We start from the raw sequence: 14,480 nt of genomic DNA, 5'->3' as shown, positions 1-14,480 counted from the left end.
TTAGTGAAAAGGGTGGCTATATCATGTAGTTTGGCAAGATGGGCTACGACCGTCTCAGACTCATAACCGTGAAAAGGATCAGATTCTACTAGAGAGATTATCTCAGGATCGACAGAGAATTCATAATCCTTATAGGTGATAAAGATGGGTGAAGTGGCAAACTTCGGGTCGTATTTCATCTTAGCTTCCCGAGATTTTTCCTTCCACTTGAGAAGTAATTTCTCAACGTCGTAGGCATCCTTACACGCAACAAAATCCTCGGCTATATCTCCCTCCATAACATAACCCTCAGGTATATCAGGCAATTCATATCTAGGAGAGCTAGATCTAGCAGGAGCAAAAGCAGGTTCTATCTCAATAGTATCGGCAGTTTCAGAAGCATCACGAGCATTGGCAGTAACCCTAGCAAAATGAGCATCAAGGAACACCCCTAGTGGAACATCAGGCAAAGTTGTATCTCTAGTATCATCAGGCAAAGCAGTATCAGGCACAGTATCAAGATTTCTAGCAGGAGGTGATGTCGCAAACTTACTCATAACTGAAGGTGAACCAAGTGAAGAGCTAGATGGCAATTCTTTACCTCCCCTCGTAGTTGAGGGCAAGACTTTGGTCTCCGGATCCTTCAGATTATTCATAGTGATCAGCAGATATAAATCCCAAGTGACTCAGAGAATATAGCAATACCTCCCCGTCAACGGCGCCAGAAAAATGTTGATTGCAATCCCCGGCAACGGCGCCAGAAAAATGCTGATTGCAATCCCCGGCAACGGCGCCAGAAAAATGCTTGATGTCAACTGTTTTTCCCCTTGCAACGGCACCAGAAGAATGCTGCTAGCACTCTCCGTCAATCAAAACTAGAAGAATGTTGTTGACGCCCACCAGCGCGTGGGATCGTAGCAGTTTTCGAGGGTAGAGTATTCGACCCAAATTTGTTGGTACGCCTATAGGAGGTGAGAGGATACTCTCAAGTATTAGCAGCTGAATATGTCAGATTCAACCACACCTGAAACATTAGTATCTGCAAGCAAGCTAGTAATAGCAAAGTAACGAGTAACGGCAGTGGCAAGGAACAGAAGTAGTGACAGCAGTAGCAAGTAGCAACAGTAGCAGGCGACAGAAGTAGCAACAGTAGCAGCAGAGCAAGACAAGTAACAGCAGTAGCAATAGTAGTAACAGCAGCAGAGCAAGACAAGTAACAGCAGTAGCAACAGTAGTAAGAGCAGCAGAGCAAAACAAGTAACAACAGCAGTAGGACAAACTCGTAGGCAATGGGTCGGTGATTTGTTTGGTTGATATTCATCATGCAACAGTTATAACACAGAGAGATATGTGGCTAGCTCCCGTCCGTCAATGTGATGTAGGCATGCATTCCGTGTGTCGTCATACGTGCTTAGGGAAAAGAACTTGCATGACATCTATTGTCCATCCCTCCCGTGGCAGCGGGGTCCAAAAGGAAACTACGGGATATTAAGGCTCTCCTTTTAATAAACAACATGACCAACACATTAGCACTTGGTGAACACATAAACTCCTCAAACTATGGTCATCACCGGGAGTGGTTCTGGTTATTGTCACTCCAGGGTTGCCGGATCATAACACATAGTAGGTAACTACAACTTGCAAGATCGGATCTAAAACACACATATATTGGTGACAACATAATAATTTCAGAACTGAAATCATGGCACTCGGGCCCTAGTGACAAGCATTAAGCATGGCAAAGTAGTTGCAACATCAAACTCAGAACATAGTGGATACTAGGGATCAAGCCCCATCAAAACTAACTCGATTACATGATAGATCTCATCATACTCATCACCGCCCAGCGAGCCTACGAATAGATTACTCACGAACGACGAAGAGCCTCACGGAATTGGAGAGGTTGATGATGACGATGTCGATGATTTCCCCTCTCCGGAGCCCAAGAGGACTCCAGATCTGCCCTCCAGATGAAGAACAGGTGGTGGCGGCGGCTCCGCATCGTAAACGCGACAAAAACTTCTCTTTTTATTTTTTCTAGGACGAAAGTGAACTTATGGACCGGAGGTTGGGGCGGCAGAGCCGTGTGGGCCCCACAAGTCTGCCCACCACCACCAGGGGGTGGTGGTGGAGCCAGGGCTTGTGGCCCACTGGCCCATGCCCTCAGGTGGAACTTGGCGCATATATTTTTCATATTTTCCAAAACTGCTCCCCGTAAATTTTCACGACGTTTGGAGAACTTTGATTTCTGCACAAAAATAACACAAAGGCAATTCTGCTGAAAACAGCGTCAGTCGAGGTTAGTTCCATTTAAATCATGCAAATTAGAGTCCAAAACAAGGGCAAAAGAGTTTGGAAAAGTAGATACGATGGAGATGTATCACTTACCATCTCATATGCTTCAGACATGAAGAATATGATATCAATTTCATCAGATAGGAATTTCATCATAAACATTAATTTTGAGGACGTGTGAAATATTTTCATTTCATCAATATTAGCTTGCGTCCTATCAAGCATTTTCCTTAGGTCTCAAGCAAATTCTTTAGATGATGATTTTCATTTGGAGACCTGACCTGCAGAAGAGATTAGTTCAATTTCTTCACCACCCACATCTAAAGGGGTGGTAAAGCATTCATCAACCTACGAGCACCATATGAGAAAGGGGGCATTGAAGCTAATGCACTTCTCTTAACAGTATGGGGGTTAAAGTACTCAAATGAATGTGCATGGAATTTCTTTGAGGATTTGTAAACATAATGATTTGAAGAATAATGCTCATATTAATATTCCTTGTAATTTCCCTGCATGTTAGAAGCATTAGCACGGGTACGAGCATAGTGGTGACCAGTTGACGATTTTGATCCTCTTGAAGAATTTGGTCCTCTTGAGGAATTTGATCTGGGGTTCAGATTCTTCATAGGTGGTGTCATGAGGACATTCACCTAAAGATTTTCAAGCCAACTTTTGGGGACCCAGATTTTCCTCAGGGGTGGTCCATTCCTGCAGTTAGTTCCAACATATCGAGCAAATACTTCACCAGATTGATTTTTGAACAGTTTATAGTTGGAGTCAAATGACTCATCTGAGGAATAGGATAAGTCACATGCAAATCCTGTTAGATTGGATGGATCAACAGGAGGCCCTTTAGCAGCAACCCATGAGGTTTTGGGATACTTCTCAGGTTTCCAGTATGATCCATCAGCATTCAATTTCCTCTCAAAGGAAATTCCTTCTTTCCTCGGGTTCCTGTTCAAAATCTACTTTTTGAGCACATCGCAAAGGGTTTGGTGCCTTTTGAGATTTTTGTACATGCCTGTCACATACAATTCCTTCAGCCCTGCATTTTCATCAGTGACATTTGTGGTTTACTCAAGTGAGGAATTTGATCCTACAGGAGCAGTTGAATAATTTGTAGCAATAGAAGCATTTGATGATTCTGGTGAAGAATTAGCAGTTTCATGTTCGATGCATTTAAGACATGGAGGAAGGAATTCAGCCTGAGCAGCACTGATCTGTTGAGCGAGTAATGAATCATTTTCTATACGTAGATCATCATGAGCAAACCTCGGCTTCTCAAGATCAATTTTCCTTTGAAGAAATACATAGGAAAGTTTCTCATGATCAGCGAGGAGTGTGACATGACGATCTTCAAGATTGTCAAATCTGGACTAAAGACTTTTCATATCTTCAATGAGGATTTGGGTAAGATTCATTTCGTCATTCAGCAGATCATCGCTTCTGTCTAGCAATTTATGAAGCTTTTCTAGGGCAGTTTGTTGTTTAGTAGCAATGATAGCAAGTTTACTGTAACTGGGTTTTTTATAATCATCAGGTTCACAGTCACTTGAGCAGAGGAGGAAGCATCATTCGGTACCTTTGAACCTTTTGCCATAAAGCAATAGGTTGGAGAGAAGTCATCAGCATAGTCATCAGTGTGGATGGTGTTTTCATTTTCTTCAAGGTTGAAGATTGACTTGCTGACGAATGTGGTTGCAAGTGCCTGTCCAGATTCTGAATCTTCATTGGAAACCTCCTCTTCATCACATTCCTCGAATTCTACCTCGGAATCCATTCCTTTGCCAATAAGTGCCTGAGCTTTTCTGAAACTAGTCTTATTGTATGATGAGGACTTTGAGGATGAGGATTTTGAAGATTTCTTCTTTTTCTTCGAGTCATCAGAACTTTCATCCTTGTATTTCTTCTTCTTTTATTCCTTCACCCAACGAGGACAATCAGCAATGTAGTCACCTGATTTCTTGCATTTGTGGCAGGTCCTTTTCTTGTAGTCCTCAGATGAAGATTATGATTTCCTCATATCTCTTCTTGAAGATTTACCAAACGGACCACGTCTTGTAAACTTCTGGAATTTCCTTACGAGCATTGCAAGCTCCTGTCCAAATTCTTCAGGATCACCAATGCTGTCATCTGAGCTAGTCTTCTTTTTCGGATGAGGAAATTGCTTTATCCTTTAGTGCACGAGGTGTAGAATAGCTTGGTCCATATATATCTCTCTTTTCTTCTTGTTGGAATTCATGAGTATTGAGTCTTTCGAGTATATCAGCAGGATCAAGCATCTTGTAGTCTGGTCTTTCTTGAATCATCAGAACTAAAGTATCAAATGAAAAATCCAAAGAGCTTAGCAGTTTCTTCACAACTTCATGATCGGTAATGTCTCCAACTCCGAGTGCTTGCAGTTCATTCGATATGTCAGTGAGGCGATCAAAGGTATCTTGGCAGCTTTCATTGTAAAGCCACTTGAAGTGATTGAAGAGATTGCGAAGAACATCAACACGAGAATCACGCTGGGTTGATACTCCTTCATTTACTTTGGACAGCATTTCCCAGATAAGTTTTGTTGAGCCTAAAGCACTCACTCTGCCATACTGACCTTTGCTCAGATGGCCACAAATGATATTCTTCGCTTGAGAATCAAGTTGCTTGAATTTCTTCACATCAGCGGCAGAGACAGTAGTAGTGGTGATAGGGACACCATGTTCCACAATATACCAGAGATCATTGTCAATAACTTGTAGATGCATCTGCATCTTGGTCTTCCAGAAGGGAAAGTCCTTTTCTTCGAAAGTAGGACATCCTGCAGTATCCTTGATCATGCCCGTAATCGACATAACTAAAACTCCACGTGGCTAAACCAAAATCACACAGAACAAAGTACCTTGCTGTGATACCAATTGAAAGTGCGTTATATCGACTAGAGGTGGTGAATAGCAAATTTTTAGAATTTCATTACTGAGGAAATTTCTTTTGAGGAAATTCCTCACTGATGACTAACTTGCACCGGAAACAGCAAAGGATGAGGAGTGCAAAGTATCACTACAACAGTTTTCAAGGTGAAGAATATGAAAAGCAGTTTGCACAGTATGCAGGCACAGAGAAAACAGGTGAGGATTAACTCGCATGAAGAATTTGGGGTTGAGGAATTTCATAGAAGGTCTTCAGCAAATTCTTCAAATAGTGACAATGGAAATCTTCAACATACAATATGAGGAATTGAAAGTGTTGAAGAAATAGAACCCGTTTCACAGTGAATACAGTGGTTGATGACCTAGTTCCAACTGCTGTGATAGTTGTACATCTGGTTTGGAGCGGCTTGGTATTGATACCAAAAGACACACAGTCCCGAGACACACAATCCCTACCGTATTCTCCTTGAGCTAAAAACACACAGTCCTCGCCCAACACTCGTGGTAAGTCTTCAGGGCAGGCTTCCAAACCCTCACAAACTTAGTCACCCGGTGATCCACAATTGACTGCTGGATTGCTCTAGACCATGACGCCTAACCGTCTGGAGGATGCACAGTCCTCAAAGGTAAAAGGCTTCAGTCCCACACAAGAACAACTTCTTCAGTGATGCTCAATCACTTGGTTTTTGGTTTTTGGTTTGTCGTTTGGTGTTTGGGGTATTTCCTCACTGATGATTTACTCTCGAAGACTGTGAGGAATTTGGGTTGCTCTTATGACAAGTGTTAGTTTCTAACGGAGCAGCCAACCAGCTAATGGTTGTGGGGCGGCTATTTATAACCTGGGAGCATCCCAACATGATTTGACATTGATGCCCTTAAATAATATGACCGTTGGTGTGGATAAGATCGGTGATGTGGAGCGAATTGCGGCAATGGTCGGGACCCTCAACTGTGAGAGTCCTCATGTCACTCATATTCCTCACTTGAGGCTTTTGGTAGTATTAGGCTTGGGTTGAGCATCATGAGGAAATACATTCCAAAGTGTTAACTCGACACCCTTTAACAGTACGGTATTCCTATGACTCAAGAGTGAAGAAAATACAACATAAAGAATAAATCTTCATGCTTCAATGTCTTCAGATTGATTTTCTTCAAGACACACCGAATTCCTCATCTTCAATATCTTCATGAGGAATATCATTTTCATCGCAATTTCTTCACGATCAAAGTCTTCAGCAGAAGACCAATTTCTTCAGCCGAAGATATACATTTTTAGGGGTCGATATTCATCGAATATTTCAAACTCCTCGGCGACTTATAGATCATGTGTACACTCATGAACACATTAGATACTTAACCTATAAGTCTTGAAACCACCAAAATCACTAAGGTGCACTAGATGCACTTACATGCACCCCACCACTGGTCCTGCAACTTAACAGGTTTGGGATTGGTGCTAAAACATGGGGTTTCACCAAGTTTGAGCCCCATTGGACAAATCTAGCTTTGTAAACTTGAAAACACCACTATATGACCAGATCTGTCCCTTCCAAAGAGAGTGTGGGCAAAGTTTCATTTTTGGTGTGGAACCCTCATTAGAGGTGTTAGGCACTCCTGCAAAGTTTCAGCATCCTTGGACAAACTTTGATATGTAGAGTTGGTCTATCTTCAATCTAGACAGAAGGGGTTTTTGGGTTATTTGGGGTCCTTAATCACCTTGGATCAAGTTGAAACTTTATGTGGACACCAAATATGGCTTAGGGATACCACTGGAATTTTCTAGGATTTTATTGAGAATATTTCCTTTGGAAATATTTCAAAAGGTCAAAACAGACAAAAATGGTTTTTAGGGTTTTATTCAAATAATAATAATATAAAATAGGGTTAAAAATCCTATGTATGGAAAATATATGTCCTTCTGATCATCTCCAAATTTAATCAGATTTTTCTAAGGTAGAAAGTATTTTTCCATGTAGGAATGCCAATTCTGGCCTCACAAATGGACATGCAATTTAATTAGGAAAACAATTATAAAAATAATTATTTATGTGGTTTTGGAATATAAATATAAGTTAAAATTAGATCACTAACTTTGGGTAGAAACACTGCTTGCCTCCAAAGGCGTGTAGTGCAACCCAAGGTAGGGTTTTTATCTTGATCAGAAACAAGTAAGGGTTTTTAGAAATAATTCAATATTGTAAATGGGGTTTTTATCATCACATGATCACACATACAAGAATACAATGACAATCATGGCACTCACATCATTAGTTTTGAAAAAGTTTTAACAAGCTCAGATTTTTGCATTACAGAGAATGTGGTAGTAAAAACAGGGTGTGACAGACCTATTCCCCTTACAAGAATCTCGTCCCTGAGATTCCTAAGCTAGGTGCTAAAAAGTCCGGAAACTCTGATCGGAGATAGTCTGCACGCTCCCATGTTGCTTCAGCTTCGGTGTGGTTGCTCCATTGAACCTTGAAATAATTGATGGTGCTGCTTCTCGTGCAACGCTCAGCTTCATCCAGAATGCGGATCAGCTTCTCGCGGTTGGTGAGATCAGGCTGAAGGTCAATGGCCTGATAGTCAATGTACTTGTAAGGATCGGGACGATTTGGCGCTTGAAGGCATTTCCAAAGTTGTGACACGTGGAAGACGTTGAGAACACCCGAAAGTTCCGGAGGTAGCTCTAACTGATAAGCAACTTCTCCAGGCCTTGCCGTGATCTTAAAAGGTCCAATGAACCTTGGAGCGAGTTTCCCTTTAACATGGAAACGCTTGGTTCCCTTGAGAGGTGTGACTCGGAGGTACACCTGGTCTTCAAGGTTAAACTCCATTTCCCTGCAGCGAGAGTCCGCGTAGCTCTTTTGCCATGACTTGGCTGCCTTCATATTCTCTCGGACAAGTTGCACCTTCTCTTCTGCCTTGTGCAAAACTTCTGGCCCGAAAATCAGCCCTTCTCCGGTTTCGGACCAGTTGAGCGGGGTGCGGCACTTTCGTCCGTACAGTACTTCAAATGGGGCCATTTGGAGACTGGACTGGTAGTTGTTGTTGTATGAAAACTCAGCGAATGGCAGACAGTCTTCCCATTTGGCACCATGTGCCAAGACACAAGCGCGGAGCATATCTTCAAGTATCTGATTTACTCTTTCCGTTTGTCCGCTTGTCTGCGGGTGGAAAGCGGTGCTAAAGGACAGCTTGGTACCGAGGGCTTCTTGGAACTTCTTCCAAAATCTTGAGGTGAACTGCGTGCCTCAGTCAGATACAATCTCCTTGGGAACTCCGTGAAGGCTTACAATACGCTCAATATAGAGACTGGCCAACTTGTTCCCATTATAAGTGGTGTTGACAGGGATGAAATGGGCCACCTTGGTCAGATGGTCGACAATGACCCATATAGAGCCATGGCCACTGCTAGACCTTGGTAAGCCGGTAACAAAGTCCATGCCTATCTTGTCCCATTTCCATTCTGGCACCTGGAGAGGTTGTAGCAGTCCTGCGGGTCGCTGATGCTCAGCCTTGACTCATTGGCACACGTCGCACTTGGCAACATAAGATGTTATTTCTCTCTTCATGCCATGCCACCAGAATCCTTCTCAGAGATCTTTATACATTTTGGTACCACCGGGGTGAATAGAGTAGGGTGTATCATGTGCTTCCTGTAGGATCAAGTCGTTGAGTTCATCCTTGTTGGGTACGCATAAAACTTTCCCAAACCACACTACTCCTTGTTCATCCACCAAGAATCCTCGGGCCTTGCCTTCTTGAATCTTCTTCTTGATGCCATCAATACTCTTATTACCCTTCTGGGCTTCCTTGATATCATCCTCCAGCGTTGGTTTGACTTCGAGGTTAGCTACGAACCCTGATTCTACTAGCTCCAACCCGAAGTTCTCCAGTTCTTCATACAAGGCAGGTTGACTTTCCTTGAGCATGACGTTCAAGGTGCTGGTCTTCCGGCTTAAGGCATCAGCCACTACATTGGACTTACCGGGGTGATATTGAATGTTGAGATCATAGTCTTTGATTAACTCCAACCATCTTCGTTGCCTCATATTCAATTCCCTTTGGGTGAAAATATACTTCAGACTTTTGTGGTCAGTGTATATTTCACATCGCTTCCCCAGAAGGTAATGTCGCCATGTCTTCATGGCATGCACTACCACTACCACTACCACTATCATGGGTGGCATAGTTCTCCTCATGCGGGCGAAGTTGTCGTGACAGATATGCCACTACTCTGCCATCTTGCATTAGAACCCCACCGAGCCCGGTCCTGGAGGCATCACAGTATATCACAAACTCCTTGCTGATATCTGGAGTGGCCAATACCGGTGCGGTAGTTAATCTCTTCTTCATTTCTTGGAAGCTCACTTCACATTCCAGCGTCCATTCAAACTTCTTCCCTTTCTTCAAGAGTTGAGTCATAGGTCGAGCGATGCAGGAGAATCCTTCTACGAACTTGTGGTAATATTCCGCGAGTCCGAGGAAGCTCCTGACTTCCTTCACATGAATTGGCGATTCCCAGTTGGTTACCATAGTAATCTTGGAGGGATCAATTGCCAATCCACTGGTCGTCATGGTATGACCCAAGAATCCAACTTCGTTCATCCAGAATTGGCACTTGCTCAACTTGGCATAAAGTTGGTGCTCTCGAAGCTTCTCCAACACTAACCTCAAGTGTTGCTCATGCTCTTCTTCAGACTTGGAAAAGATTAATATGTCATCGATGAATAGGACGACAAACTTGTCCACGTATACCATGAAGACCTTGTTCATGAGGTACATGAAGTAAGCTGGGGCATTAGTCAATCCAAAAGACATTACAGTGCATTCGTACAGACCGTACCGGGTTACGTACGCAGTCTTGGGTATGTCTTCGGGTCAGATGTTCAATTGGTAGTATCCAGATCGGAGGTCGATCTTGGAGAATACCTTAACTCCATTTAGCTTATCAAAAAAGTCTTCAATCTTGGGAAGTGGATACTTGTTCTTAATCGTGACTTCATTGAGAGAATGGTAATCGACGCAGAGTCTGATAGTCATATCCTTCTTGGACACGAAGAGAACAGATGATCCACAAGGGGACGCACTCGGACGAATAAACCCTTTCCGGAGTTGCTCATCCAGCTGCTTCTTTAATTCTGCCAGCTCTTCGGATCCCATCCTCTAAGGATTCTTATAGATAGGCCTTGATCCCGGCATGAGCTCAATGATGAACTTGATGTCTCGGTCAGGAGGCATTCCTGGTAGCTCATCAGGAAAGACGTCCGGATACTCACATCCTATTGGCACTCGATCAAGCTCTACCTCTGATAGGTTGTTAGCCCATGGTACTCGAGCGGGTACTGGCTCAGAGACATACTTGACTTTGACCCCTTGGTCGCTTGTCATGGTAATGGCCCTGTTGGCACAATCCAAAATGGTTTGATGCTTGGCTAACCAATCCATGCCGAGAATTACTTCTAGGCCTTGCGACTTAAGCATAATGAGATCCGCTGAGAAGCTCGTCCCATTGATAACTACTGCGACCCTTCTACACCCTAGGTTGGTCTTCAATACTGCTCCTGGGGTTTGAATTGCCATTTGCCCACGAAGCAAGGTAGGTTTTAAACCACATTTTTCCACAAAACTTTGTCTAACAAAAGAATGTGAAGCACCACAATCAAACAATACTATTGCTGGGGCGGAGTTGACGAGGAACGTACCCAGAATGCAGTCCGGCTCTTCCTGTGCCTCTTCTGCGGAGATGTGATTAATCTGCCCCCTGCTGTGATACTGCTGATTGCGGGGGAGCCTGGTGCTCCTTGACCTTGATTTGGCGCATTGGGGCGTGGTGCGTCGGGCTTCTTATTGGGGCACTACCTGGAATAGTGCCCTGTTTGTCCACATCCAAAACAGGTAACTTGCATTGGAAGATTGGTCTTGACTCCCCTGTTGTTCGGCGGATTGATTGCTGGCTTGGTGTTGAGTTGCTGCCAAGGCTGGTAGTTCTGGCGAAATGTTGGATACTTGTACTGTTGCTGCTGATAGTTGGGTCTTGCTAGAGATGACTGCCATGGGCGTGGCTCCGGGTTACTTGGTCCTTCACTACCCATTAGCTTGCGCTTACGGGTGTCGTCCATAGCACGACGCTTGTCTTCCAACATAAGGGCCTTATTAACCAAATCGCTGAAGGTCCGGCATTCACAAACAACCAGCTGATACTGGAGTGACTACTGCAGTCCTTCCATAAAGCGTTCCACTTTGGCGGCCTCAGTGTTGACGTCCTCAGGTGCCTACCTTGATAGGAGGTTGAACTTCTGCAAATACTCCTTAACGGATCCACTGCCTTGCCTTAAGGCTCGGAATTCTCGCTTCTTAATGGTCATCATTCCAGGAGGAATGTGAGCAGTGCGGAATCCATCTTGGAACATAGCCCATGTGATGACTTGTCCTGCTCGCATGATCTGAAATCCATCCCACCAAGCTCTGGCTGTGCCACCGAGACAGTGAGAAGCATAGAGAACCTTCTCATTATCATAAGTGCATTTGACCAATGCGAGGAGGTCTTCGATAATACGGATCCAATCATCGGCATCCAATGGTTTAGTCGTCTCCGTGAATATGGGTGGCGTAGTTCGCATGAACTCAGAGAGAGTAGAGCGACCATTGCCATTCCCGTTCTGCGGCGGGTTGTTCACCAAGGTTTGGACCAGCTGCTGAATAGAGGCATTGTTGGCTTGACATTCCTCTCGAAGAGCTTGAAGGAACTGAGCCATAGTCAAGCTCTCGGGAGGAGGCGCTGGCGGTGGAACATCGTCTTGCTGCCCGTGGGTGATCTCCAGCTTGAGCTTCCCCTCCAGTTCCCTGCTGCTAACCTGAATAGGCAGAGTCGGGGTTGCCGAAGGTGCTGTTGCAAGTAGCATTCACCATCTTGTCAGGGGAGTAGACAGGTCAATTTGCCGAACTGGCGGAATCATAAGGAATGATGCTCTAGTAAAGAGGGGGTCTGGTGTTGTGCTAGTCTGAATTTTTTTTAAGCCAGTGGTTTTAAAAGAACTAATGCATTAGATTAAAACAGGCGATGTAGTCGCTCACAAGCTGCCTAAGGTAGAATGCGACTTGCATCCAACATGCTTACCCAACACTAGTGGTTTAATGAACTGATACATGAACTCCTACGCTCGGGGAGTAATTCCTAATTGTCTACGCCACTAATGCTAAGCGGCAGACTGCGCGGACTCATAAGCGGGTTCTGTGGGATCTTCGTCTTCATCTTCATCTTCACCTTCATCAGTGCTTCCCTTATTTAAAGGAGTAGGGGAAGGAAGTGTACCATCACGGCGTCTCTTGGTTGGCTAGGTAGTGAAAAGTTTGGTGTACTCTTCTGCGGTAAGGCGACGGCTCTGAAGAGGAGTGGCCTGAAGCGGTGGTATTCCTCCTTGGAAAGCAAAGTCAGGTGGTCCTACGGGTGCTCCTTCCTTCTTCACCTTGCGGTTCTTCATCTTCTCCGTGCGAAGAAGATCCTTGACTTGGTGCAGCTATTGGCGAATCCTTGTTGACTCTTTGATCAAAAGGTGCGTCAAAGTGTCGGAGGAGAGACTGAAGTAGGTCTGAAACCTCAGTGGCGTCCCGTCCTCGGAAGATGGATTGAGTGTCCAACTCCTGTCTACCCCATCCTTAACAAAGGGTAGGTTACGAGTAGCTGGCTCATCAGCCATCCCGGGAAGGATGTCACGGCGTCGCACGAGCGCTTCTCGTGCTGCAGTGTCCACTGCCAACATCAGATCCTTCATCTATGGTCCCTCAAAGAACCAGCTAGCCGGGGAGTCGTTAGCCTTCACTATCACATCCACGTGATATTCCTTGGTGTCGGTGTTGACCTAGTGCTCATGGTAAAGGAAGATGGGCATGCGGCGTACTTGACACTTCTTGAGGCTATCGCTCAAAAGTAGAGGAAAGACCGTCTCCAGAAGCATCTCAGGTACGGCGGCCATCTACAAGATGTAGAGGAGAGGGTTAGAAAGTTTTTTAGTGGGTGCAGAATCTCATGTTAAGGTCTATGTGCACTAAGCATTTCGGCTATCGTCCATGCTACCTAAGGCTTCCTATAGTCAGGATGGCTCTGATACCAGCTTTGTGGGGACCCCAACTTACGAGTCGAGATCACCGTGCTCAGTGATCCCAGATATCAATGCTCACCGAACACAGATACCGAATAAATGAGTCTTACATCCAAGTACCGATTATTACAACACATGAACGAATGGTCAAGTTCACAAACAGGGCCTAAGGCCAAATCATGTTGATACATCTAATGGCGGAAAGCATAGGGGCTAAGCGGGTGCCCATGCCATCAAGCCTACACCGACAGGCATTCTAACTCGGAAGCGTCCTAGTTCGTAGGGGCGTCTCCGAAGACGTACTCATCTCCAAACTCCGGTCCCTCCATGTCTGGTCAATAACATAACGAGTGGCAAGCCAATGAGTACTTTGAATGTACTCGCAAACAGCCCATGGCATGAACAATTAAAGTGAAGGATAACAATAATATGCATCTTTGGTGGAATTCATCTTGGTGGAATGATCATGAATATGTATCAAGTTAAAGAATTACTTTTGAACAACAGGTTACAGATATCAATATATCTGTCGAGGGCTGAACCATCTGGGCTCACCCTATATGCCAAGTCACCAAACTTGGTCATATCATTACTCTCATAACAACTCCTTTTTCAACACAACTCTCACACACTTGGTTTATGCGGAAACAACTTGACATAGTTTAAGCAGGATTACCCAACTGTCCTTGATCGTGTACATGGCTATTTGAATAGTTTTACACTCTGTAGAGGTAGTACGCTGGACCCACGAGATTCGGGAAACTTCCGTGTCATCCAGGACTCGCGGTATATAACATACCCGAGGTAAGTACCCGATCAATGCCTTTCCCCTGACGATACTAGACAAAGAGGTCCACTCGATTGGTACCCAACCCACATGTTGTACGTCTTACGAGCACCGACTCTGGATAGTAACAACCATGCGGGGACCAACGGTGTGCCTGGAACTCATAAAAATGGCATAGTCATGCTACCTGGCACGACCCCATCACGAGAGTGACCACACATCACTCCCACCACTAGTAATGTGGCTCTTTGCTAGCACCGACCAGAGTAATCAACATAGCCCCCTCCCATAAGGGGTAACGTGGTCGTACTGGTAAGGTTGGGACGGTCTACACATCATAAATCTATTCCCATTTCCGAAACCATACTCACTCAAAATACCCGGTGCACCACTTCACCAAAAGTGGCC

The sequence above is a fragment of the Hordeum vulgare genome, chromosome 4H, assembly GCF_904849725.1.
Source record: "Hordeum vulgare subsp. vulgare chromosome 4H, MorexV3_pseudomolecules_assembly, whole genome shotgun sequence".
Lineage (NCBI taxonomy): Eukaryota > Viridiplantae > Streptophyta > Magnoliopsida > Poales > Poaceae > Hordeum > Hordeum vulgare.
This window is presented reverse-complemented; position numbering follows the sequence as displayed.